Source organism: Sinohyriopsis cumingii, chromosome 4 (assembly GCF_028554795.1).
Source record: "Sinohyriopsis cumingii isolate HCF-2022 chromosome 4, ASM2855479v2, whole genome shotgun sequence".
In the NCBI taxonomy this organism is placed as follows: domain Eukaryota; kingdom Metazoa; phylum Mollusca; class Bivalvia; order Unionida; family Unionidae; genus Sinohyriopsis; species Sinohyriopsis cumingii.
In genome coordinates this window covers 4,891,284-4,918,578 of record NC_142964.1, presented here as the reverse complement: position 1 = coordinate 4,918,578, position 27,295 = coordinate 4,891,284, and the positions used below count along the sequence as shown (strand labels likewise).

Here is a 27,295-nt window from a genome sequence, read left to right as displayed (position 1 = left end):
CCACAAAATGTTTAATTTATGGTTGGTTAGTTGTTTTTGGAACAGGAACACTTTTTAGGTCATATAGTGCCAAGGCCAACAGAGTAAAGTTTCGAAGGACACACGACATTAGCCGATCAGGGCTTATCGAATGACGAGAGTATAGTCCGTACTTTTCCAGCGGTGAGAACAATCGCGTCAAATTTACGGAATTTTGTCAGACAATATGTTCACCATGCCAATATTAAACACATGAAAAGCTAAGATTCGTTTGCACACAAACAAGCTTACAAAATATTGTGTTTATTATTATTATTATTATTATTATTATATATATATATATATATATATATATATATATATATATATATATATATATATATATATATATATATATGTATGCTTGTGTGTGTGTGTGTGTGTGTGTTTAACTTCTAGTCTGTAATGTCGCTCTCTTAGTAAGAGGAGTGTATAATTGGATTTGGCTGGCGTTATATAGAGGATGACCTCCTTCGATATTATAGCCCGGTGGGAGTGGAAAGATAGAATTTCAAAATGAGAACTGAGCAAGACTATTGAGAAGAAATAATGCAATAAATAAGAGCCACCTTAAACAGGAAAAATAACAAAATTTAATCAATAACAATTAATATCAGCAACTCCAATCCAATCTAAGTTATGTCAACATAATTTAATAGCAGTATCTAATTTGGATTTATTTCATCATAATAACGAGAGGTAAAAAGAGCGCAATGTCCACGACTGATTGCATCACCTTCCTCCCTTGACCGTGTATCAGCGTATTCCTATTTCCTCAAGACTTCCTATTCTCTACGCTTCACCCCTTCCTGGACTTCCTGGTCCTGTATTCTGAACTCGTCACTCCTTTTTGGGGACTTCCGTCTTCGGACTGTCTCGTCTCTCCAGAGATAGCTGTTCCATAATGCTGATCTCTTTCAGAAACTGTGCGTCCTAGAACTAAACTATGTCTATTCTTACAAGACAGCCACCTGGTCTCTTTTTCTTGTTTAACGAGGAAAGCACTATTCTTTTTAAGCTTCCTCGGTGTTAAACTACTCTCTCTCAGGATTTCGGACTAAAGAATTTCGACCAAGGCCATCACTTTAAATTCACATTACCTCTAAAGTGTACGCCTTAATTTGCTCTGGCCAATCGTAAGCAGCTGTTCCTAAATTAGCCCCAAGATAATCATTTCTTTCGTCAGATTTAGACAGCGTAGAATCTTTGAACTACGGTGCATCTCAATTTCCCTTTGAAAATGATAATTTGACATGGGTTCCTATCAAGCGGTTATTGTTGGTAGCTCAACTATTTACTTTCTCAGGAGAACCTGGCAATGCTCTGGTCAAATCTCACTGAGTCATAAATACTAGCCTTTGAAGTTTATCCCTGACATGGGGGGGGGGGAGAAGAAAGGTCTTGCTTAAATGTGATAAAATGTTAATACTCAATGCATTCGACTTTAGAATTCAATACAGTTCAAAATTCGACACTTTACATAATCCATAGCTGTTCGTTGCAATTAGCTATAAATAGGTTGTTTATTTCTGTTTGTCTTGTATATAATGAACCTGTTTGGGGTAATTTCCCATTGATGATTAAGTCGGGTGGGTTGTGTTGCGACATAGGTCACATATGAGGTGGTATGAATGTATATAAGGCGGAAGAAGATAACAATTAATTAATTCAATCTGCACATGTATTTAATGTTGTGTTTAGATGTAATTTGAGAGGAATCATTTATTTAAATCATTTACTGGAATTACAAAGTGCTCATATGACGGTCTGGACTAAAGCAACATTGCGAATTCATTAAAAGGAGTTTTTGACAATTCCATTGTCATACATCAAGACGGTTGGCATTTCAGCATATATCAGCACATTCAGGATCTGGAATTCATTCAGAACTATATTCATTGGACTTGTGATAGATCTTTTAGAACTATTTTGGATCTAATTCGCAATACTGTGCGTTCCTTATAAATTTTCATTTTATAACAGAGAATTAAAGTATTTGTTAACTTTGACAAAACTTGCTGGTTTTGCTTCTTTCTCTAATTTAGTTCAAGACAATTGAGTCGTAACATTTGACGACCAGGATCCACGTTAGATCAGTGTTGAGCGTGCTTGACGTATAACTAGAAGGGTGCTGTCTGCATCCTGTCAGACCAAGCAGGGAGTATTTTATCTCTGGTAAAGACGCCGTACTCCCATGGTCTTGGCACTATATAATCTTTTGTTAGTGATATGCCCTGACAAAGAATTCAGTTAAGCAAGCAAGTATTCAATCAATCAGCCCCCTTGTGACTATGTGATTTTACATTTATCGGCAAAGAAGAAATCGTTCTCTCTTGACTAATGTATACGTCATTATGTCCTGTTTGACATCCCTTGTCATTATTTTTGATGAGAAAATAATTATATGCATGCAAGGATGATCAGAATAGGACTCTCTTCTTCCTTAGCAATTATACATTTGATTTAACTGTTATTGCAAGAAGATTGCTAATGACACTGAAGTTGGGTACCCCACCCCCCGAATCCTACGTGGCAATGAAGTTCTGTCTGGTGCAATAACAAGGTACATTCATAGGTTATCATTTCAGTCAACGCCGGTCAGACATCGTCAGCATCAAACACATCTATTGAAAATAAAACATGCGGTATTTTTTTTAAAAAAATCATCGCTCATCATGTCTCCAAAGATTTTAAACACACATCAGACTTTCAGAAGTAATTTCCTTCACCATCAAACTTGGGCATTTAAATGAGAATTAGACGCAAACATGGTCTCTGTCGATGAAATGTGAGAATGAAGTTTTACGAAATACAGGATGCAACTTATTTCCTGCACAAATTTGCTGATATGGCCAGGTACGAATCCAGCAGGAGGGAAATGGGGATGGGGCAGTTCGCCCGCTACCCTTAAATATAAGCTCGAAAGAGCCGGAACGTTTCCAAAGCAATTTTTTCACGGTTACATGGTTAAAGTTAAGCCAAGAGGCTCTTAAAATCCATGAGTTTCTCTGGGCTTCGCTCCTCTGGGCACACAACATGGTTTCGTCACACAGACCCCTTCTTAAGTTGTTTACGCCCTCCATAAACGACATTCCTTGACCTGTCCCGTGTGGCAGCAACCTAATATCACCATTTATGGTTGGTCGATGGATAACGCGTGGTTTCCACGTGACACAACAAAAGGCGAGATTATGAGACGAAATATGGATTACCCTTGACCTTCACCTGCAATTTAAACAAATAGTTGGTCACAACGACCCGAGTCCCGCTTAACTGGGTGGTCTTGTTGGTCGAAAAAAAAAGTGATAGGAGTAAGAAATATAAATAAAGGTAAAGTCTGGTGCCAGCGCTTGCTATCGCAGACGAAAAATCATTAACATAATGAGACAATGCTACCAAGGACTATGTTGTCCTCAAGAATGTGTGTGTGTGTGTGTGATTTGGACGTAGCTTTAACAATTCTTCAGTCATATCACTACGATGTCTGCAGTGTAGCAGTTTATAGTGATGTCTAGCACTGGCGCATCATGCTTCATACATTGGCATCATGTCCCACCTAGCAATATTATCCTAACACTAGGTCAACCAGTCCTAACACTAACCTCTTAATGCTGAGCGTCTAGCGAGGCAGTTGTTAGTACAGTTTTTAGAAGACTTTGGTAAAACTCTCTCGGGGTTCGAACCCGCGACCTTCCGCATCCGATGCAGATGCTAATAACACTAGGCCATCGGAGCGGTCGTTGTCCTTAGGAACCGACCATTTAACTTTAGCAGATGGGAGTGTGATGGGGTGGAGTGACTGGTTAATATTCCATGAATGGTCGTGAAATTGGTAATATTCGTCATAACCATCTTCTTTTATTAATCTCTGTGTTTCAAAGACATACAAGTTTGGGTGAATTTCCTTGCAAACAAGATCCAATATAGTATATTTTGTAATGTTTATTTGCCACTTTATGGAATTCGACGCCTCAATCCATATCAAGCATCCCTTTTGTGTCTTATTATATTTAGTCGCCATTTTGTTCTAATCACGTGTGCAAAGAATGCCTTCTTCCTCTGACGAGTCTCACGTTGAGATAGTTCTGACGTTGAAAATGGTGTATCCGTTACAGATGCCTGTTTTACCGATTGGTTTAAAGCACTCTTCTTTACCAATCACTGTTATCTCACCTCTCCACGTTGGTTCGAGTCTTGGGCTTGGTCAAAATGTGTATTTGAGAAAGCTTGCCAACAGCTTCCGTGGTTCGGTGGTTCTTACTGGGATTTTCCCGGATTATTCCGCTAATTATACTGGCCATGCATAGGCTATTTTGCGTTGAGAAATGGCGTTTAACCAAAGAAATACCACCCAACCCCCAAAATACTTCTCTTCGCGTGGTTTCTTTTGGGTTCTTAACTGAGTGGATGAGTAAAGCCCTGGGGAGTAAACTCGTTTTCGTGCACAGTTAGAGGCCCTTATTACCCAGTAAGGCTAATACGATATAAAGCGTTTATACTGTTAGTTACATTAGCATTAGGACATTCGTTTTTGTTTCCTACTGTCATTGTAGGTTACCGATATGCCAAAGTGATTAGTACAGCAGAACAACAAAAATGTTGCAGTGAGTTATCCTGCGAAGGTCTGAAGACTTTCCTAATTTGTTAATTCTGTGCCTTTGCACAACAATTTACGTACATGCCTTTTGAGGGTTTTAGGTAAAGAGTCGCAAGTTTGGACAATTCTATTGATAATGTCACATATTAAGTGTGTGTGTGTGTGTGTGTGATTTGGATATTTAACGTAACTTTAACAATTTCTCAGTCATATCGCTACGATGTCTGCAGTGTGGCAGTTTATAGTGATGTCTAGCACTGGGGCATCATGCTGCAGACATGTAGCACGATGTCCCACCCAGTCACATTATACTTACACCAGGCCGACCAGTCCTAACACTAACATCTTAATGCTGAGCGCCAAGCGAGGTAGCTGTTAGTACCATTTTTGTAAGTCTTTGGTATGACTCGGCCGGGGATCTAACCCACGATCTCCCGCATCCGAGGCGGACGCTCTAACCACTAGGCCACCGGAGCGATGTTCATATTAAGTTAGTTACTCGTCTACTCATAAGACTTTGCTCATTATGTTTTCGTGTCTTTCTTGACTGGTTTCAAGAATGCTTTAATAAAACACTTATTTTTAAGAAAAGGAACAATCCATTTTAGTCTCAGACTTTTTCATTCTGAAAACAGATTGAGTAAAGCACCTGAAACCTTGGTCCGTATTAATTATCAGTAGTGTATGGGGCCACTTTAGCGACAATGGGAATTAGCATTACACTATAGAGACATTTTTAAAAGCACCCTGGGCCACTATAGCGACAAGACAAAAGGTTGGGTTTTGTAAAGAGACAAAAGGAATGGAACAGGTGAGGTGTCGTTACGGTACTAGAGATTGGTAACAATGTAACAAAGGGCTTACTTCAATTGGGCAGAACACTGGCAACAATGTTGCAAGTGGCTGACATGAATACGCGTACCATAGGGAGAGACAAGTACAGTAGGGATATTGACATATATAACCACATACACATATTGATGAACGTCAATCTATCACACAAGCAATTATACAACCGACTTAAAAACATTTTAGGCAAAAAAGCAAATCTTTTCGAGGCATATGAGTGGTACTCGAAAAGAGCCCTTGTGTTTTTTCTATTTTCATACAAACCCAAAATATACTATCCACACATGGTGAAGAGAAAAAAAACCCCAAATATACAATCCCCACAAACGTACGTGAATGTATACAAACACACACACCACAGAGGGAAGAAGAAAAACAAACCCAAATATACTATCCACACAAACGTATGCGCAAACATAAAAACACATTCTACTATTCACACAGAAGCGAAGGTTAAAAAAACCCAATATCTACTATCCAAAATACCCCAAAATTTACTATAAAAAACAATATCGTCTACCCACACAAACGTACGCGCATTCAAACACACACACACACACACACACACACACACACACACACACATATATATATATATATATATATATATATATATATATATATATATATATATATATATATATATATATATATATATATATATATATATATATATATATATATATATATATATATATATATATATATATATAATTCACACAAACGTACGCGAAGGCATAAAAGCCCCAATATGCTATCGTCACAAACATACGCGAACGCATACAAGCACACACTCTACTATCAACACAAAACACAAACGTACGCGAACGCATACGAACCCCAAAAGTACTATCCACACATGGGAAGAGAAAAAAGAAACCCCAAATATACTAGCAACACAAACGTACGCGAACGCATACAACCCCCAAATATAATATCCACACACAGGAAGGAGAAAAAAAAACAATGTCAATATCTACTATTCACACACGGGAAGGGGAAGAAACACAATTACTAGTATCCACACAGACGTACCCGAACGCATACAAACACAATATCTACTATACACACACAGATGTACGCGAACGCATACAAACACAATATCTACTATCTACACAAACGTACTCGAGCGCATTCAAACCTCAAGTATACTATCCACACGCTGGAAGAGGAAAAAACAAACCCCAAATATACTATTCACACAAACGTACGCGAACGCATACAAACGCCATATATGCTATCCACACAAACGTACAGGAACTCATACAAACACTCACTATACTATTCACACAAACGTACTCGAACGCATACAAACACAATATCTACTCTACACACAAACGTACGCGAACGCATACAAACCCCACATATAATATCTACACGGGAAGAAGAAAAAACAAACTAAATATACTATCCACACAAGGGAAGAATAAAAAAGTCCAAAATATACTATTCACACAAACGTACGCGAACGTATAAACACACACACCACGGAGGGAAGAAGAAAACACAAACCCAAAATATACTATCCGCAAAAACATACGCGAAAACACACACACACACACACACACACACACTTCAATCGTTATTGATTCGCTTAGAATGTAAGAGAAGGAGATGAAATCGCTGTGTTTGCTTATAATGTTAGAGAATGCGATAAAATCTCACAAAATAGAATATCTCTTACACTACCAAAAAAGACTATGTGAAAAAAAATACGCTAGCATCTATTATATTTATAGTCTCGACTGGTAGGACATTTTCTTTTGAAAAACCTAGTATTTGTTTTTAGCTACAACATGTCGGAAATTCCTATGGAAAAGCCCACTATATATTTATAGTCACAACTTGTGTGACGATCCTGTTTGAAAACCCTAGTATCTGTTTGTAGCTACAGATTGTGGAAATTCCTGTGGATAACCCCAAGTCTACATTTCTTCAGTGACGTCAGACCTAGGGGAATAATGGCAACAGTGTTGCAAGTGGTTGACCTGATTACGTGCTATCTTAGGTAAACACAAGTATAACACTAAAAAATGTTTTAGTCAAGAAAGCAAATCTTTTTGAGGCAATGGAGTGGCCCTAAAAAGAGCCATTGGTTTTAATCTTAACATCGTGCCGTTAACACAGAGGGCATTGCATAGGTTTTCTTCTCTTCCTCAAAATTCTTCTGACTTCTGGACATTAGATGCTCATATCGGTGATCCCGATGATTGTCCATGATGATTTCACATAATGGGTAATTCCTTTCGGAACAGCGTCGACGATACGAGGGTAAACGATTCAAAGTGTTTATGTGTGTGTGTGCGTGTATGTGTGTGATTTAGAATTTTATCGTAGCTTTAACAATTGTTCAGTGATATAGTTACGATCTCTACAGTGTGACAGTTTATAGCAGTGCTGTCCAACCTTTTTGACACCATGGGCCACTGAAAAATGTTTTTCATGAAGTCGAGGGCCGCAGCAGAAAACTGAAAAGCAAGGACTATATAGCTGCTCGAGCTCTGGCGGGCCATTTAAAATCAGCCCACGGGCCGCATACGACCCACGGACTGCGGGTTTGACAGCACTGGTTTATAGTGATGTCTAGCACTGGGGCATCATGCCGCAGACATGTAGCATGATGTCCCACCCAGTCACATTATCCTGACACGAGGCCGACCAGTCCTAACACTAACATCTTTAATGCTGAGCTCCAAGCGAGGCAGCAGTTAGTATCATTTTTAAAAGTCATTGGTATGACTCGGCCAAGGTTGCTACCTCCCGCATCCGAGGCGGACGCTCTAAGTACTAGGCCACCGGAGCTGTGAATGAACGTTAGTCCACTTCTTGTGACGAGAACAGGTGAAGCGAATGAAATGAACCGCGGTTATTTATAGTGGAAGAGCGGATCAAAACAGATTGAATTTTTTTTCCCACCAATTCTAACAGGCGTTACATAATTCTGTCACAGTGTGGAGTCTGTCTTCCAATCCGAAGAGAGCTGCAAAGTGACGTCATATTCCCTATATAGATGCTCTAGCGTCTGTGCGAATCAATGCGACAGAGATTTCAAGCATGACATAAACTAAGAAGACAATAAATATGTGTGCACCGGCAGTGGAGACGAGAAGCGATGGCATATCAGCGGCTACCAAAGTTAATACAGCCTTACTTAAAAAAGAGACCGATTTTAATTGGGATTTAGTGGATTTTCTCTCTTCGCAAGAATTTATTACAGTATCAGCACCTTTGCCACCTTCTCCTTCTTTACCACACGTCGAAGATTTTAAAAACAAACAGAAAGAACAATTTGAGAAATTTTTACATTAGCAGAAAGAAGCAGAACAAGCTTTATACTTTCAACAGCAACAGCAAGAAAATGAGGCATGAAAAAGGAAGCGGCATGATGAAGAAGGAGCAGAAGAGAAGGAACAAGGTCTAAGAGAGAAGGAGGACAGTAAACAAATGACTCAGACTTCTTTATTACTACCCAAGTGAAAAAGAACTTCCCGAGCCAAACAGCCTAGCCCTGTTTCTACACCTGTGATACCCACCCTAGTGATTTCTACCAAGTCATCTTCGACAGTAGGAAGTCCAGAACTAGGCCTTGGCCGTGGCTAAGGCTTAAGTCAGTTAAAGGTGATTTATTGTCGTTCGTTTATGATTATTTTTTTTAAAAACAACACACACTAGTCCTTTTCAGTGCCACCCACCTCTTTCGAAACGAGATAGTATTTATTTTGCTAAAACCAATTAAAACTCAAAATCCCTTTCTTGCCAATGATGTACGTGTCTGAGTGCTTGAGTGTAGGTCCATATTCTAAAAAATCAAGAGCAAGAGACACTTACGTTTTCTGTCTGATCTATTATGTTACAGATTTTACAATCCAATTCACAACACAACACTTTAAACAGTTCGTAAAATAAGGACACTTAGAAGTGACCCCAACATGGGTATAAATACTGACTGACATGATCATGGATACTTTACAAGAGAACATTCGTGGTTGCCTCTAGAGCTGAGATAACGCATTTACTGAGAGCTGGTAAAAATACCAGTGAAACGCAAATAATAATTGCATCTATTACGTCACGGATGTTTAAAGCATTGGTATCTGAATGCTATCAGAGGACTGATTGAGACGAAAGTGTTCCAGTGGCCAGAAATTTTTAAACTAGACGTGGGCGAGAAGGATTGATTTGTTGTGATTAATTTATTTTACTACAAGGTAGACATACTGCAACGAATTCTAGAAGAAGAGTTACAAGATTACCAAAATCCTTTACACAAAGTAAATTTAGTTCAAGAGGAAAATTTGAACGGAGTGTGATGTTTAAGTTAGTGACTAAACCATTTAGATTTGCCACTGGAGTACGATCATCTCTGTGCAGAAAGTACACTTACTGCCTCAGATCAAAAGAGGTATAAAAAAGGGTTACCATACCATGGCTTTTTTCAGTGGTGATACCACAAATTCCGTTGAAGGAGATCAATGAGAGTATTCAGACGGTAGATGATTACCAACACTTATTACATGAACAGTATCCATTGAATTGGGGTCGTCGTAAGGTGTGTGTCAAAGTGACTTCCTTTCTGGGATTTCGTTTGTCAGCCGATTCCTTGTGGACCCTTTACGAACAATACTTGCCACCAAATAAAACATGAAAGTGGTCCCTTTAAATGTCTACGAAAGCTCATTCTGTTAAAAGCCTTGCGTTTTCAACTGGATACTTCTCGACCTCTACAGGGATAAAAAAGATTCGTCAATTTTTAGGTACTAAAGATGTGTACGACGATGTGTGTGTGTGAGTGTGTGTGTGTTTATATTTGTGTGTGTGTGTGTGTGTGTGTGTGTGTGTGTGTGCAACTTGTGACTTATACCCTCAATGGACAGATATACGTGACTGGAAGAGTTGGGGTTTCGAGGCTTGGACCAAAGAAGTGGCCGATTCTGCCCAAGAATTGTGATGCTAAATTCAAAAGTTCAGTGAAAACAGTAACTTTTAAACCTGTGTTAGTGACAATTCCAGAAGAAGAAGAACCCGACACCGTGGAAAACCACTCCATTCAGGACAGGAGTGTCATGGACATTCCCGAAAGACCATTCCGGGAGGACATCTGTGTGACTGTAGCCAATGTAGAGACTGTAAGAACATTACACACTGTCCCTAGGGCACCTTTGTTGCCAAAAAACATGTTGTATAGTCACATGTTTATATTCCACTTTGATCGTGGTGATATATACTTTATTGCTAGAGTAGCAGTTGAGTGGGAGATGTCAGCATTATGCAGATGCAGCTGAGCTCCAAAAACAATCCTTCTCAGGGCTAACCAAATCTCTAGAAAAGAGACTACTCAATTTGCCACTTGGCGTGTATGCGGAATAGTGTGACTACAAACACTCACTCCTTTCCTGATGTAATTGTGTGTATGTCTTTGTATGCGTTCGCGTACGTTTGTGTGGATAGTAGATATTGGGTTTTTTATAGTTGATATTGGGGTATTTTTGATATTAGATATTGTGTTTTTGTCCCTTCCTTTCTGTGTGAATAGTAGAGTGGTGTTTGTGTGGATAGTAGAGTGTGTGTTTGTATGCGTGCGCGTATATTTGTGGAGATAATATATTTGAGTTTTTATTTCTTATTCCCATGTGTGGATAGTATATTTGGTGTTTGTTTCCCCTCCCTTCTGTGTTGATAGTATATTTCGTGTTTGTTTTTTCTCCTTCCCGTGTGTGGATAGTAGATTTGGGGTTTGTATGCGTGCTCGTACGTATGTGTGGAAAGTATATTTGGGTTTGTTGTTTCCTTTTCCCTCTGTGGTGTGTGTATGTTTGTGTGTGTATGCGTTCGCGTACATTTGTGTGAATAGTATATTTGGGCTTGTTTTTTTTTACTCTTCCCTCTGTGTGGATAGTATATTTTGGGTTTGTATGAAAATAGAAGAAACCCAAAGGCCCATTTAACGGACCACTCATAGGCCTCGAAAAGATTTGCTTTTTCGCCTAAAATGTCTAACCTTTTTTTAGTCGGTTGTATAGTTGTATGTGTGATACATTAATGTTCATCAATCTATGTCTATGTGTTATGTATGTCTATGTCTTTACTGTATTTTTCTCTCCCTAGGGTAGCGCGTATTCAGATCAGCCACTTGTAACATTGTTGCCAGTGTTCCGCCCTATCAAGGTCAGCCCTTTGCTACATTGTTACCAATCTTCAGTACCGTTACGTCACCTCACCGGTTCCATTCATATTGTCCCTATACAAAACCGATCCTTTTGTCTTGTCGCTATAGTGGCCAAGGGTAATTTTAAATGTTGTCTCTATAGTGGCCCAGGGGGTTGTCTTGTAATGTTAATTCCCACTGTCGCTAAAATGGCCCCATACACTACTATTATCTGACTTTGACAATATGATAATAGTTCCTTCAAACACAGACTGTATCACAAACATGACTATGCAAGTTATTTAAATGCTTGCAAGAGCAAACTATAAATGGTCACCGAGAGCAATCATTACATATATGTGTTTGGGAGTGATTTTAATGTTGTTATTATTATTATTATTATTATCATTATTATTATTATTATTATTATTATTTGCTTACATATAAGCGTTTTTGTTGCAGAAAAACTGATGCTAGGTGAAATTTCTAAGATGGGATCAGTTATGAAATGCATGATTTACATAAAATTCTCGCTTAAATGAGCAGGTTTGATAATAGAAATCATTGTAAAAGATGGATGTTTAAAATTGACGCAAACAAAGCGTGCAATTATATATTGCTATGAGAAAGCTAATTTACAGAGTACTCACCCCATGTTTCTCATGCTTTCCAAGACGCATCTGATGCTCATCGTATCAAACAAACGTTGACTGAGATGATAATCTGCCGAATTACGGTGTGGTCATGTTCCTGATTATACCTCTCAGTGTTCATTAGCAACACGTACACCTACAGTCCTGTTATGAACTTGTACCAACAGAATGGAGTCCAACAATTTTCCAATACGTCGACTATGTGCGAATTAACAGGGAGCAGAGCCCAATGTTTTATATGGGACATATAATAGCAAACAAGGCCACGATCTCGATTGTAGAAGTTAATAAATTTACATGACGCTCGAATTGAATCAGTTAACTGCATGACTTGTTCTCGTAAATATTAAGTACAACCCTGTAAGGATATGTCACAATCATTGATTGCTGGTTATTTAAAGCACTTCGTCAGATCTAGATTTGATATGAAAGTGCCTTTTGGCTAAATTCACCGGTGTAAAATCTACTTAATTACTTGGGTGCTGTTAACATTCACTATGAATCGAAATGTCAGTGACGTCATGAGCTTTGCAATATTAGTTACCAAATGAAATCTTGTGTTTTTGTTTGATAACAATACGTTCTTATTTAAGAAAAATTTGAATGAATATAATGTCCAATACATGTTAAGTATATTTATTGAACATAAAATACGGATTTGTCAGCTCACAAGATAATGTTATAGAGAGCCAACATGAAACAGACATATTATCATTTTGGACCGCATGTACAAGTAGTTACCGAACATCGATCAGTTTGTTCTTTATTATAAAAAAGCATTGTAAATTGACCCTTCTTGAATAGAAAGAATATTTACTCGAAACTTTTCTATCCAATTTAGTGATAAGCTTACATAAATATGCATAAAAACGAACTTAAAATAAAAGATTGCTAATAGTGTTTTAAAGGTAAAAGGAGAAATTCGTCAAGGTCAAGAGGGTTTTGTGGTAAATCAAGTCTTTGCTAGTGTATTCTAGTTGTTAGCAATTACCTTAATTAACCAGACATTACGATGATATGCTTCCTTGTTTCTGACTGATTCTATCTTATTTACAGTGTTTTTGTTAATTTTCTCTAATGTTTTACTGTCACTGTTTTACGCAGTACTCCTTTGACATACCGATACTGACAATGAACCACGTAGTACTCCTTTGACATACCGATGCTGACACGAACCACGTAGTACTCCTTTGACATAGTGATACTGACATGAACCACGTAGTACTCCTTTGACATACTGATACTGGCATGAACCACGTAGTACTCCTTTGACATACCGATACTAACATGAACCACGTAGTACTCCTTTGACATACCGATACTGACATGAACCACGTAGTACTCCTTTGACATACCGATACTGACATGAACCACGTAGTACAAAATCTAGTCAGATATTTTAATGTTCAAGGAAACTATTTTCTTCAGCTGAAACTACACATTATCACTAATTATTGCTTGCCACGTGACAGAGTGTATACAAAACCATATTTTAGCGCGGATACATTTGTGAAAGGCAAATGTTTTATCAACACTGTACATGGGTGCTCGCACATAAGGACAAGAGGAGTGGGTACATGCCCCCTCTCCCCCCATTTCACCTCTAAAGCTGCTTGGCCTACATCCGTAAAATATAATAACTGACCACTACATGTTTGCCCTTTCCCACGGAAAATAATTCTGCGGACGCTCCTGATGTATGTAGCAATAGTCTATATCAGTACAACTGGATTCAAGTCACAATTTTCACTTCCCTGTCAGTACCCACGAATCTAGTCACAGTCTATTTTAGACCATTTCTTTCTCTCGTTTTCGTGATGATATACGAGTTAGATATAGTCATTCGTGGCATTGGTTTAAAGGAAATTGTTTATTCTTTAGAATATGGGTATTAGAGTGTGTTTATTTGTGCGTATCTTGTATCAATGTATCCATCGTTCTGATTTTGATGTATGCAAGAAATGTTTTTGGTACACGTTACAGTTGCATATATACGCAATCAGTTGAGCCACAGTTGCATAAATACGCAATCAGGAGACCCAATACATCCTTCATGTATCTATGTAACCATTCATCTGATTGGATGCATGTTAAAACGATTCCATCTGAGGCATCACGATATTACGCAGTACATCCTTCATGTATCCATGTAACCATTCACCTGATTGGATGCATGTTAAAACGTTTCCATCTGAGGCGTCACGATCTTACCAATACAGCACGATGCGTGTTTTAAATAGATAAGCAAAGCCCAACAACATACATAAAAAGCAACAACAACAAAAATAATGATACAAAAATTAATAAACAAAAAAATAAAAATAAAGAAAAACCCATCAAAACAGTCCTAAACAAGAGTGGTCGACGTTAAATTAAATTTAAAGGAACTGCATTAAAACAATACTTTAAAGGTTTAATAAAATGAGAATAAAATCCTCAGCAGTAAAACAAAAATGTTGACATTAATCTGTTTTAAAGTTCCGCTCTTGTTTCCTGCTTTGTGCAGGGTTTAATTGGTACAGACAAAAATACTTTGCATTATAGAGTAGACAGCTTGGAATGATTGGGGAGTGGGAGTATTCCACATATATTAGATTCTTCCGACAGAGTGACTGGTGCACGGTAAAATTATTACACTTGTAACATGCACGTTGGAGACAATATTGGCACATTGTACTGTGGCTGAAATTTCCATACATGTAGTTGCAGAAAATGTGTATTTTCTAAGCACGCATATAACCAAACCGGCTGCCCTCATGTCCTCGAAGAATTAGCATGAACTAGATAGATAGATATAGATATTAAAAATAACATGGCTTTTAAAGTGTTGGTATAAAATGTTTTACAATTTACCGTTGAAGATCAGGAAATGACCATGCAGAGCTAGCAGGTTTTGGAGAAGTGCACATCTGAATTTGTATAACCTATAGCCCAATTACACGCATCAATCACACATCAATTAAATGGGAATTACAATTTCTTTTAACAATACCTAATAAATACATGGTCTTTGTATTAAACAGCTAAGATAACAAATGCGGAAACCCTGGGAACGTCTTTTTCCTTAAAAATTATACATTATGCAAAGAATGAAAGTGCAGAGCACCACCTTACTTCAAATGTGCACCGCTTGGTCTCGTTTCCTTCTTGAACTTCAGAGGTTTTTGAGAGGGACGTTTATCTGATATGATTTTAGTTTTTTTATATTTTATAATTCATTTATTGCAATTTTTGAATTTAGTATTGTTTGATCAAGCACATTTCGTTCCCAATTTCCCATAACTGCTCAAATTAGTGTACCTTTGATTGGTTCAGGTTCAGTTGTCCAAGACATGTGGGACGCCATTTCATTCATACCATGTGCTTTAGGCAGAACACTGTTTTCCTAATATCTCATATACAGACTGTCAATCACAGTACATGAAAGTAGCAAAGAGGTATGCCGACGTTCTCTAAATGTGATTGATGCAAATGCACACAACTTCACCTCATATTTGTCCCACTGTTTCAGAAGTACTTAATAACCGTAAAGCGTGACCTAAATAAGAAAGTCATTCTTCTTTTGAAAGAAAAATAATCAAGAGGAGTAAATGCTGGCTAAAAGTTCTCATGAATTCAGTATTAAATTTTTTTTTAAAATCAAGGAAGGGTCACAATATTCTTGTTCCGTTTGCGACAAGGAAACATGTGCATGTTCCGCTAAACAATGATTACGTATTTTTGAAAGTGGGACGTGTATCAGGCGAAGGTGTGTGCATTTACAACAAGCACAATTTAGAGAATGTTTGCATACTTCTGTGCTACTTTATATGCACTGACTGAAATTTCATTATACGCGTTGTTAGGAAAACAATTCTCAGTCTAAATCAGATAGCTAATCCAAATGGCTACTTCCAAGTGATTGAGAAATGAACTTTATCTCGAGTCCAAAGTACACTAACTTCAGCAGTTATTTAGTAGAGAAAAATATGCTATGCCAGAAAAGGCAAAACTAGCTTATAAAGTGTGTGTGTGTGTGTGTGTGTGTGTGTGTGTGTGTCTTTTCCATTCAAATTCTTGAAGTCAAAGTAAAGTGAAAACGACCAGGAGGAGGTAGCTGTCATTTGAATTTTGCACAGCTGACAAAACTTATAGACCAATGGCAACTAGCAGTAGAATCAGGTGAACTTACTGGTGCAATCTTCATTGATTTTAAAAAAGCATTCGATTTGGTTGACCATTCGATGCTCATTAAAAAACTTTAGGCCTACAAGTTTTCTTCAAACTCAATTGCCTGGTTCACGTCGTATCTCACAAACAGACACCAGGTTGTTTGCACGGGTAAACATATATCCGAACCAAGTCATATTTTAAGTGGTGTTCCTCAATGATCTATATTAGGGCCTCTTCTTTTTCTACTATTTATCAATGACTTAGCCTTGTATCCAGCGCACGCTAACAAAGATCTTTTCGCTGACGATTCGACATTGCATTTATCTGATAAATCTCTAGACTTCATTAAAAACAAACTTCAAACCAACCTCAACAATATATCAGTTTGGTGTCATCAAAACAAAATGCATATTAACATCTCTAAAACGAAATGTATGACAATTGGAACAAGGCAGCGGCTATCTACTAACATGGATTTACTTCTAACTCAGAATGGCTTAGACGTATCTATTGTCTAAAATCAAAAACTTCTTGGTATCTACATTGATCAACACCTCAGCTTGAATGCGCATATCGATCACTTATGTGCAATGGTCGTCAAAAGAATAACTCTGTTAAAATTGCTTTCAAAATCTCTACCTCCACAATCACTTGAAATTTATTTTTCGGGTTATATACTACCAATGATAGATTACGGCTGTACCATATGGGGAAACACATCAAATTATAATCTGTCCAGAATTGATAGACTCCAGAAAAGGGCAGCCCGAATAATACTGAAACTTCCTGTTATGACTCCCTCAAATGTGTTGTTTTCACGTCTGAAATGGCTACCTATCCAAATACGTATTCTTTATTTTAAAGGAATCATGACATACAAGTCTTTAAACGGTCTTTCTCCAGATTATATCTTTAACATAATTGAACTAAGATCATCGAATAGTGAGCGTAATCTCCGATCGACGACAAACAACGATCTCCAGATTCCTTGGTCGAAAACCAATCATTACAAAAGCTCATTTTCTGTATCAGCACCTACTGTATGGAATTCCTTACCACTGAGGATACGGAATTTAACTTCCCTTGCTTCTTTTAAAATATCATTAAAGAAATTCCTTCTAGACCAGCTGGATGGACACATTAAAACCTCTGAATAGAAAACTTTAAAATCATATCCATAATTGATATACATTTGTATGTTTCCCAGTATAGTCACACATACTCATTCATGTCAAATATGTACGAATGAGTGTGCGACGATACATGGTTATATGCATGAACTTCTATTTTTATTTTTTATTACAAAAACTGAGGACCACATGGCAGATGGGTCAGCCATGACCAAATGTGTTATCCTCGTTAAAGATAGTTGTTTATTATTATTATTATTATTATTATTATTAAGTACGGCCAAGCTTGAATACTCTCTAACCCAAATTACACCGATCAATAATCCACAAAAAATAAAGGGAAATAAAAGTTCGTTTAACAGTACTTATAACATAGAAGGTTTCTTTAAAAATGTCTCATGAAAACCCGGAAAATAATTTTTCTGTGAAAATTAAATCCTGTGCAAAGTAGGAAACTGTAGAGTGGAAAGATAGTATAAAGAACAGTGACTTTTTGCAGTTTCCAAGTGAGGTAACTCTTGCTGGAGAAAATGTACCAAGAATTCCAGTTAAATGTGCAAGATGGCGTCTGGGTCGTAATAGTCTCGTTCCCAGAGAGAACGAGATATGCAAAGTCTAATGTAGTATCGTTAAGTAGGCATCGAAGGAAAGCATACATTTTAAAACATTTTCAACGACACAAATTTAATTTCCTGTCATATAAATTGTTTTTCAAATGATTCATTACGGCATGTAGCTTTATATCAGCGTTCTCTGTAATCAAATCAGACGATTACTTCAAACGGTCTACAGTAATAAGTCACTACAATTTTGTTTGGCAAACTTTACATCGGCTGTTAAATGCAAGGAGTTTGCCCAAGAGTTTCGTCTGCACTAAATTAGAGCATTCGCTTAAGACAACCCCAAAACATATTTGTTGTGTCTGGCTCCATCAAATACAGAAGGATCACTGGTTTTATGCAAAACGTACGGTATCTGGTTCCATTTGGTGACGGATTCCAGTGGTCTTGTGGTAGCCAGCTTTATCAGTCATATTGAATTACTGTGAAGGTGACCTTTACAGCCAAATTTTATTAAGAGTCAGACGGAAATGAGGCAATTCTGGTAGCCCATGAATACTGAAGCCCAGTATTGAAAAAGAAATACACATTAAAGGCTGGCAAGAGTCCTTTCTGGTGCATTGTATAGGTCATAACTTCCCAGACATATGTCAAGAAAGCCATAAAAGAATAAAAGCGTTTGCGAGAAACTTGTACAATGTATATTGGAACCGCACCTAATCTCAGTAATAAATTCAAAAGCCGATATCAAGCCAAGTTTTGACCGTAAATAAAATTATCACATCCATACTGGCTGTCCCATCAAGGATAAAGATTAATTGAATTTGTTATGAAAGAGTGCATTTTCGATCGTCCTCTCACTTCTTCCTTGTTATATCAAGGGAAAAGCTTTTCTAAATGAAGATTAAATGTTTGCTAATATATTGTGAATATAAAAACAAGGTGAAATGCTGATGTGATATGTGATGATTGGTTCATCATCGCAAGAGAACTGATATCTTTAAAATCGAACGCGGAGCCCTTGATTGAATCAAATGCTGCTAAAACCGAATTAGAAGGGGATGAAACGGCTCGCCGAAAGCAATTTTTCATAAATGTTTGACACGGATACATCGATCGACACAAAGGTGATGGAGAGATCAAAGGTTGAAAACAGACGATCGAAATACATGCAAAATTCTTGAATTAAATTAAACTGTTCTTACTGCGCAGATTAGAGTATTGATTGAGATGGAACCATATATATATATATATATATATATATATATATATATATATATATATATATATATATATATATATATATATATATACATACATACATACATACATACATATATATATATATATATATATATATATATATATATATATATATATATATATATATATATATATATATATATACATACATACATACATACATACATACATACAATATATATATATATATATATATATATATATATATATATATATATATATATATATATATACATACATACATACATACATACATACATACATACATACATACATATATATATATATATATATATATATATATATATATATATATATATATATATATATATATATATATATATATACATACATACATACATACATACATATATATATATATATATATATATATATATATATATATATATATATATATATATATATATATATATATATATATATATATATATATATATATATATATATATATTGGTATTAATGACAGCAATAAACATGCCATTTCATCCACCAAGAATTCATTCGCTTGTTTTAATTCTCAGCTCCATAATTTGTTACATCTTTAACCCTCCAGTGTCGAAAAAAAATGAAGCACGTTTGGCATTGTTTTTTCAGTCATTCACAGTCATCAAACTAAAATCATGGACTAGTCATATTTAAGGCTAACCAAACAGCCTTATTAAAGTTACCTCACATTTGGATAAAGAAGAAAGATAACATTTCAATAGCTAATACTTTTTATTATATGCAATTGACAGAGGAATATCCTCTACGGAACACAGACATGCATCCATTTTATCAATTTCTGAAAGTGTTTCTGTTGTCTCTTCAAGACAATTCTATTTGGACGAAATCGAAACTTTAAGCTTCAACAAAACTCTCTTTAATTGCAAAACAGTGTATTGTGAGTGCTTGAGAAAAGTTGGTTTTGTTCTCTTTTTGTGTGTGAAGAAGATAAATGTCACAATTGGAAATTTTTGACAATATAAACCACTCTAGTATTTTGGTCGTTTGCATTAGGTGTATATATCATCCTAGTACAAAACACCCACTCATTCTCGAAATGCTCGTTTCAGACGAGCTAGACCGAAATTGATAGCTTTAAAAATTGATCGATAATTGTCAGTTGTGATCGAGTTCTTTCGTCGAGATTATTCTTCCTCTTTGAGTTATGTCCGCAATAAATATCATGTCATTTTCAATCCGATTATAGACGTTTCAAAACAGTGATGGGCAAGACCAGTGAATAAAAGCAGTAACGCATCGCAGAAATGCATAAGTAACCCGCAAAGAAAGAAAAAAACGCATATGAGAAGAATCACATTGGAAATCAGAAGTATTCTTTGAGAGTTGAAAAAACTAATATAATTGACTTGAGGTAAATAGGCACGGAAACCCGAATGGTGTCACTCTTCGTAACATTTGTAATATATGCTTTGACGTGCACTCTTTCCTCAAACATGCAAGAACAGTTTGCACGGTCAGTTGAAAATCCTAATACTGAGACATTATGGCCCTTGTATTACACGTAATGGTTGATTGCACTGAAAATGAGACAGTAACATTCTCTATACACTAATTATTTTTCCTTTATGTCTTGAGAAAGACAATATAATCATTTGAAAGAAGTAACGCAGGAGAGGTGCTTGTGTGTGTGTGTGTGTGTGTGTGTGTGTTATTTTGGATTTCTACGTAGCTTTAAAAAAAAATTCAGTCTTATCGCTACGATATATGCAGAGTGGCAGTTTATTGATATCTAGCACTGGGGCATTATGTCACAGACATAGCATCATGTCCCACACAGTTACATTATACTGACACCAGACCGACTAGTCCTAATTCTATCCTCTTAATGCTGAGTGCCTAGCGAGGCAGCTGTTAGTACCATTTTAAAAAGTATTCAGTATGACTCAGCCAGAGTTCGAACCCGGTAACTCCGCATCCGAGGCGGACGCTCTAACCACTAGTCCACCAGAACGGTAACGCAGGAGGAAAAGAAACGTTAAATAACACAAGACTGGGAGTTAGCTTTAGCATTCATGAAATACTAATGAAATGCATATTTGTCTGTAACACTGGGGGTAAATATTTTCTATCATATATACATATATCATCAATAGCTTTCATCAGAGGTTTCTTGTTCTTAGAATAATACGCTGTTACAGTACAAAGTATTTTCATAAATGAAGGTAGCCATATACAGGAAGTAACATATAAAGTATCTGAAAAAGTATGGACATCCTTCCACAAAGGTTTGATGGCACCTTAATACCAATCAGCGTTGCAGTAGCATGTGGTGTGTCACTTTTTGTCGTGTTTCAAATCTATCAGATTTTGTGTATGCTTGGAGAGGAGTTTCATATCATCATCACTAGCAATGTCGAAACGCATTTTAAAATGCGAATCACTGTGGCATGTGGACTGCATAACAAGTGACTTTCACGCCATTTCTGGACAATTTCAACAGTAGTGTTCATACCCTGACAGTGGGTTCCATTGAAGCGCTAGGCATAAAAACGGTAGTTTCATAAAAGCTACATTTATGTCCCATTGTTAAAACCTGAGACAGGGTACATTTACCTATACAGTGTCTATCCCTATGTATGTATGTATGCATGTATGTATGTATGTATGTATGTATGTATGTATGACTGACTGACTGACTGACTGACTGACTTTATTTCCTCTTTAAAAAGAGATTACATCAGAATAAACAAATTCATGATAATACAAGATCATAAAATAAAACAGAACAAAAATACAATAGTAATACTGTGTCAGCTACCGTATTGACAAAACGAAATATCTCACTGCCTGCAATTATGCAAATCTGCAGTCATTTGGCGGAGCAAGGCACTAATCTTTTAACAGTTGCTTGATGATGATAATATTTCGAAAAGTTAATACGTCTATAGTGTTATGTGCTTAACATTAAGTTCGAGATAGTAACGAAAATGAAATGAAAAACTTTTAACAGTGTAATTCTATATGTAGTTTTTTTTTTCTTTATATGACGCATGTATTTATGCATATATATACTTGTTTGCGCGTATGCGTGCGTGCATGCATTTATCTATGACTGACTGTCTAAATGACTTAGTTACCTCTACAACAAAGAGTGTATCAGGTTGCTAAGATACATATTATACATATCATAGGATTATGAGACACATCATAGACGAGAACGCAAGTATGATATATATACATCGTCAACTAATGTGTTTACAAAATGAGATATATAAATACAGAAAACCATATAGAAATCTCTTGGAAATAAACATAAACAAATACATAAACAAATACATAAACACACACACAAACAGCTGTCATACAACAAAATTTGCGGATTTGACAAGAAGACTTTGGCCTTTAATTGTTTATATTTAATGTTAATTTACTACTTACTTTTAATATCATGTTAGGGCATGTTAGTTGATAGCAGGGCACACATTTTATTGTAGAATGAAGCTATGCTGTTTGCGGTCACCAACATGAGCGTATCTGATACGTCATCGTCAATAGTCGACATGCAGTCAACCCTGCTTCCAAGTAGTGTCTCCAACAATATATCGTCTTCTTGATTGAATAAGTTAACCCCGTCTCTCACTTCTAAAGAGTCAATCACTCTCTCAAAGAAAACGTTTCGTTCCTCAAGCAGCATTTCGCAACCTAAAATAAGATGTTTCGCTCTGTCGTCAGTCTCTTTTCCACAGAGTTTGCATACCATAAGTTTACCAACAGGCATGATATATAGTTTCATTACTTCAGAGAGAGGCCATAACATGGATGGAAATTTACGCCCAAGAAACCATATATTACTTGGTTTTAAGTCCAAATGAATGTTTCTGAAGTGAATTAAATCATCCCTTAGTTCCATATTTGCTCTCCAGGTAGTTTCTTCATGGTTTGGGATAATATCAATAATATGTCGATTCCAGATGAGTTTTTCTTCAGTTTGTACTCTTTCTGCATAGTCTAAAAGAACACTTCCCATACCATATTTCTTAGTTATTTTGTCAATATGAGGTATAAATCCCGTCTGTTTTAGCGGGTTGTTCAGATACTGACATAGGCGCATAATGAAAATCTTTTTCCAGATAAAAGTCCAATCGCCCTTACACAATCGGTTGAAAAAGAGCAATTTCATCCTATCTATGTATGCTTCCATTGACCAGAGTCCTAAGGTACTACTCGTTGCCTCCGTAGGCGAATATTTATCGAAAGCTTGCATACGTCGCGCTGCATATCTCTGGCATAACTCAAGTTCTTCTATATTTGAGTTTGTGATACCTGACCATAGTTCACATCCATATAGGACCGAGGGTAGAATAATTCTTTTCCAAATCTTCAGACTTGTTAGAGGGTTCATTCCTCCATCTCTGATACCAATAAAATATAAAGAGTTTAACAAGTGTTTACCTTTATCACATGCTTCCTTTATCGCGTCGTTTGGTTTTAAGTTGTATTTTTGAGGTATGCCGGCATACTTCTTACTTTTGACTGCCGGAATTGGAGATTTGTCGAGCATAAAAGAAGGTATACCAGTCGTTCTTTTGTTAGTAAACAAGATGGTGCAACTTTTATCTGCATTATATCTTAATCTCCACCTTTTCGCATAGTCGGAAATTGTATCAAGTAGCTATTGCATTGAATGATGCGAGTTAGACATTACAGTTGTGTCATCTGCTAATAAGACACAAGGCAGGTGGAGATCAACAAGATTTAGACCTCGCAAAGTGTGATCTAATTCCGTGATCAAATCATCTATCATTACAAGAAAGAACCAGGCAGACAAGATACGGCCCTGTCCTACACACTGCCTAATATCGAAGTGTTTGGACAGCTTGCCCGCATATAAAACAAAGCTTCTTGCTCTCTCAAACGAATCTTTCATGATGCGCCAGGTCTTCCCTTTGATGTCAAGTCTGTACAACTTGTAGAATAACCCGTTATGCCAAACTGTAGCATAGACAGGAGTATTTTTATCCAAATAGTAGCATATAGATTCTTTGATACAGAACGCTGCAGTGATACTACCGCAATTATTTCTAAAACCCTGTTGCAACGAATTTGGAAAAGAAATCTGCTTAGAAAATATAAGTAGTCTACTATATATAATTTGTTCTAGAACTTTCTGAAGCACTGGAATTATAGTTATATCGCGGTAATTATTCATATCTAATTTGTTCTTTCCCCCTCCTTTGAATACTGGTATAACCAAACCTTGTTTAAAGTGGTACGGGTACTTCTCGGCCTCGTACACTTTTGTGAATATAATTTCAAGTAATTGTACACTGCTTGGAGGGTCCGCAAACAGTAAATGCTCAGCAACAATACCGTCGTGGCCACATGCCTTATCTTTACTGAGAGAGCTAATTGCACTACTGATTTCGTCTCTAGTGGGGATTTTATCAACAAGTTCATCAAAGTGTGAATAGGTTTCTTTAGTTTGTTTTCTGACCTCTGCTAAGACCATCTGGTAATGATTTTCATCGTACAGATAAGTATTGTCAGGCAGTGATAAACTGGAGAAATGATTTGCCCATAACTCTCTAATAGAGTCGTGATCGCGTACAATTTTTCCGTTTGATTCGATTTCGTGAATGTAATCGCGTTTATTTCTTTTATTCCGTATAAACTTATAGAAAGTAGAAATATCGAGCTCTGCAGCCTTTTCCAGCTCACTAAATTGTTCTCTATCATATATTTCTTTAGCTTTCAATAATTCTTTTGCAAACAATTTCTTCGCTTTCTTATAGTTCGCATATGATATATATTCCCAGCCTCTTGGCCTACCATTAGAAATCCATACCCTGCGTTTCAGCCGCATTTCCGTGTGAAACTTTTTTACGTTTAATAGTTTCCAATAGGGGTTAGCGTATGGGCAAAACCTCTTTATGGGGAGAAACCTAGAAGCTGCTTCATGTAAAATCTTTACTGTGTCTTGAATAATAATTTCAATATCGACATTCGTCGCTAGTTCTGCTTTATGCATTTGCGCTAACAATTCATTGCGTGTTGCTTCCTTATATCTATTTATTTGTTCTGCTGAGGCTTTCTTCCAATTTATGGAATGAATGATATGCTCGTCAGCCATTGTTGCCTTATGTACTAAAGGTGTGACCAACTCTGTTTTTACAGGAAGATGATCTGAAATGTTCAAAGGATGATCATCTATTATTTCTGCCTTAACCACTAAATCGAATTTACTTTTTTGCAATAGTATATGGTCTATCAAAGATTTTGATTTGCCATCGGTTGAGAAAAAAGTAAAATCTGGTCCTTCACAAATTGATTGACTATTAACAGATAATAAATGTCTATCGCTCAGAAACTTTTCCAGAATAGTGCCTCTAGCGTTTGATGTTAAACAATTTGCTTTGGAGCTAAACAGTGAACTTAGCTGACCATTGAAGTCTCCGGCAAGTACGGGAATGCCTTCTTTGCAGAAAATATCAAACTGATCCTTTAGTTCTTCTATTGTTTCGGAGTAACTTGCAATAGGAAAATTAGTTGATGGCAAAAGTGCCCCGAATATAAAATATTTAAGTCTATCATTACATTTTACCTCTATCCCTAAAACTCTGTCACTGCCAGCGCTCGACAAGGGATTAACGCGGAGTGATTTCCTATAAAGGATTGCTATTCCCCCGAACCCCGTATGCCTTAGCCTTTCTTCGAAATTTACTGCTAGTCTTTTGTCAGAGCGTGCGAATGATTTAAAATCTGGATGTATATTATCTAGGAAATTGAGCTGCTCCGGGAGAAGCCAATGCTCAGTAAGTACAGGAACATCTACCTCATTTAGCAAAGAATACAAGTAAGGTGACCCGTACATGACTCCTTTTACGTTCCACGTCAACAAACGAAATGTATGACTAGACATTAGTTGACTTAACGAAAAATAGATTTTCAACACAAGTATTGCAAAGACTATATAGCAATTTACCATAATATATGTATTTTACTTACTACTCCTTTATTTATTTACTGCTGGGTGTCCTTATCACCATAATCCTCATACCATTCTCTTGCCCATACAAAATTTGGCCAAAAACCTTCCTCTAAAACTTTCTCAAAGTCTAACTTATCTACCGTGATTAAAACAGTAAAAGTGTCCTTTCCTCCTTTTACTCGCCAATGCTTTAATATCTGAGAGTCAATTACTTCTACCCCTTTAATTTTAGCGTGTTTTTTAATACAGGTTCTTATCTCCTCTCCTGTTCTATCAACTGGTATTCTTGACATTAGATCTCGACGTTCATAAGAGTCCCTCATTCGTTTATGTGGTCTGTAGTTTCTGTTGGTTGTGATAACTTCAATCGGTTTGTTTACTTTATCAGTGTCCTTCAATGAGGTGCCCGGATTGTTTGCTAGTGGTGACCTTCTCTCCCTATCGTTGTTCCTTGTGTGTACTCGTGCCGAGTATTTCTGATCTTGGTGATAATCACGTACACCGTTATCTTTAACTAATGTAGGTTCTTCGTTGGAGGTATTGAGTATGGTGGACAGTGTCAACGTCACTCCTTTCCTTGAGTCAGTTGACTTGGCCGTATATTCAGTTTGATCCGATAAATGCTTCCGCCGTTTGATATAATCAGAGTCCAGAGCATTTATCGCTTTAGCCCTCTTTTCCGTTTGTGTTTCATTTGAATGATTGCCCATACGCACTATATCAGCTAGTAATGTCTGAGTTGCTGCCTCACATTTTGAAGTTACATTTTCTTTAGCCTTGTTATATACTTTATCACCGAGCAATTGGTGTAGAAACAGCTGGTGAGCATTTATAGTTTCCAGTTGGTTATTCTAGCAGCAGAGGGGGCGAATCGGACATTTTGTCCAATCGTTATTTTGCTTAATTAATACTTTCTGCACTCAACGATCTAGTGTCGTCAGCGCCTGGTAAAAAAAAAAACGACGACGTCGTT

The 27,295-nt window shown here is 36.8% G+C and overlaps 1 protein-coding gene across 1 annotated transcript in view; it reads right to left on the bottom strand.

Annotated features, from left to right (window-relative positions):
* LOC149800561 (neuropeptides capa receptor-like) overlaps window positions 1-27,295 on the bottom strand; it is a 222,789-nt gene that overhangs the window by 1,753 nt on the left and 193,741 nt on the right. The gene's annotated exons all lie outside the window — the stretch shown is intronic.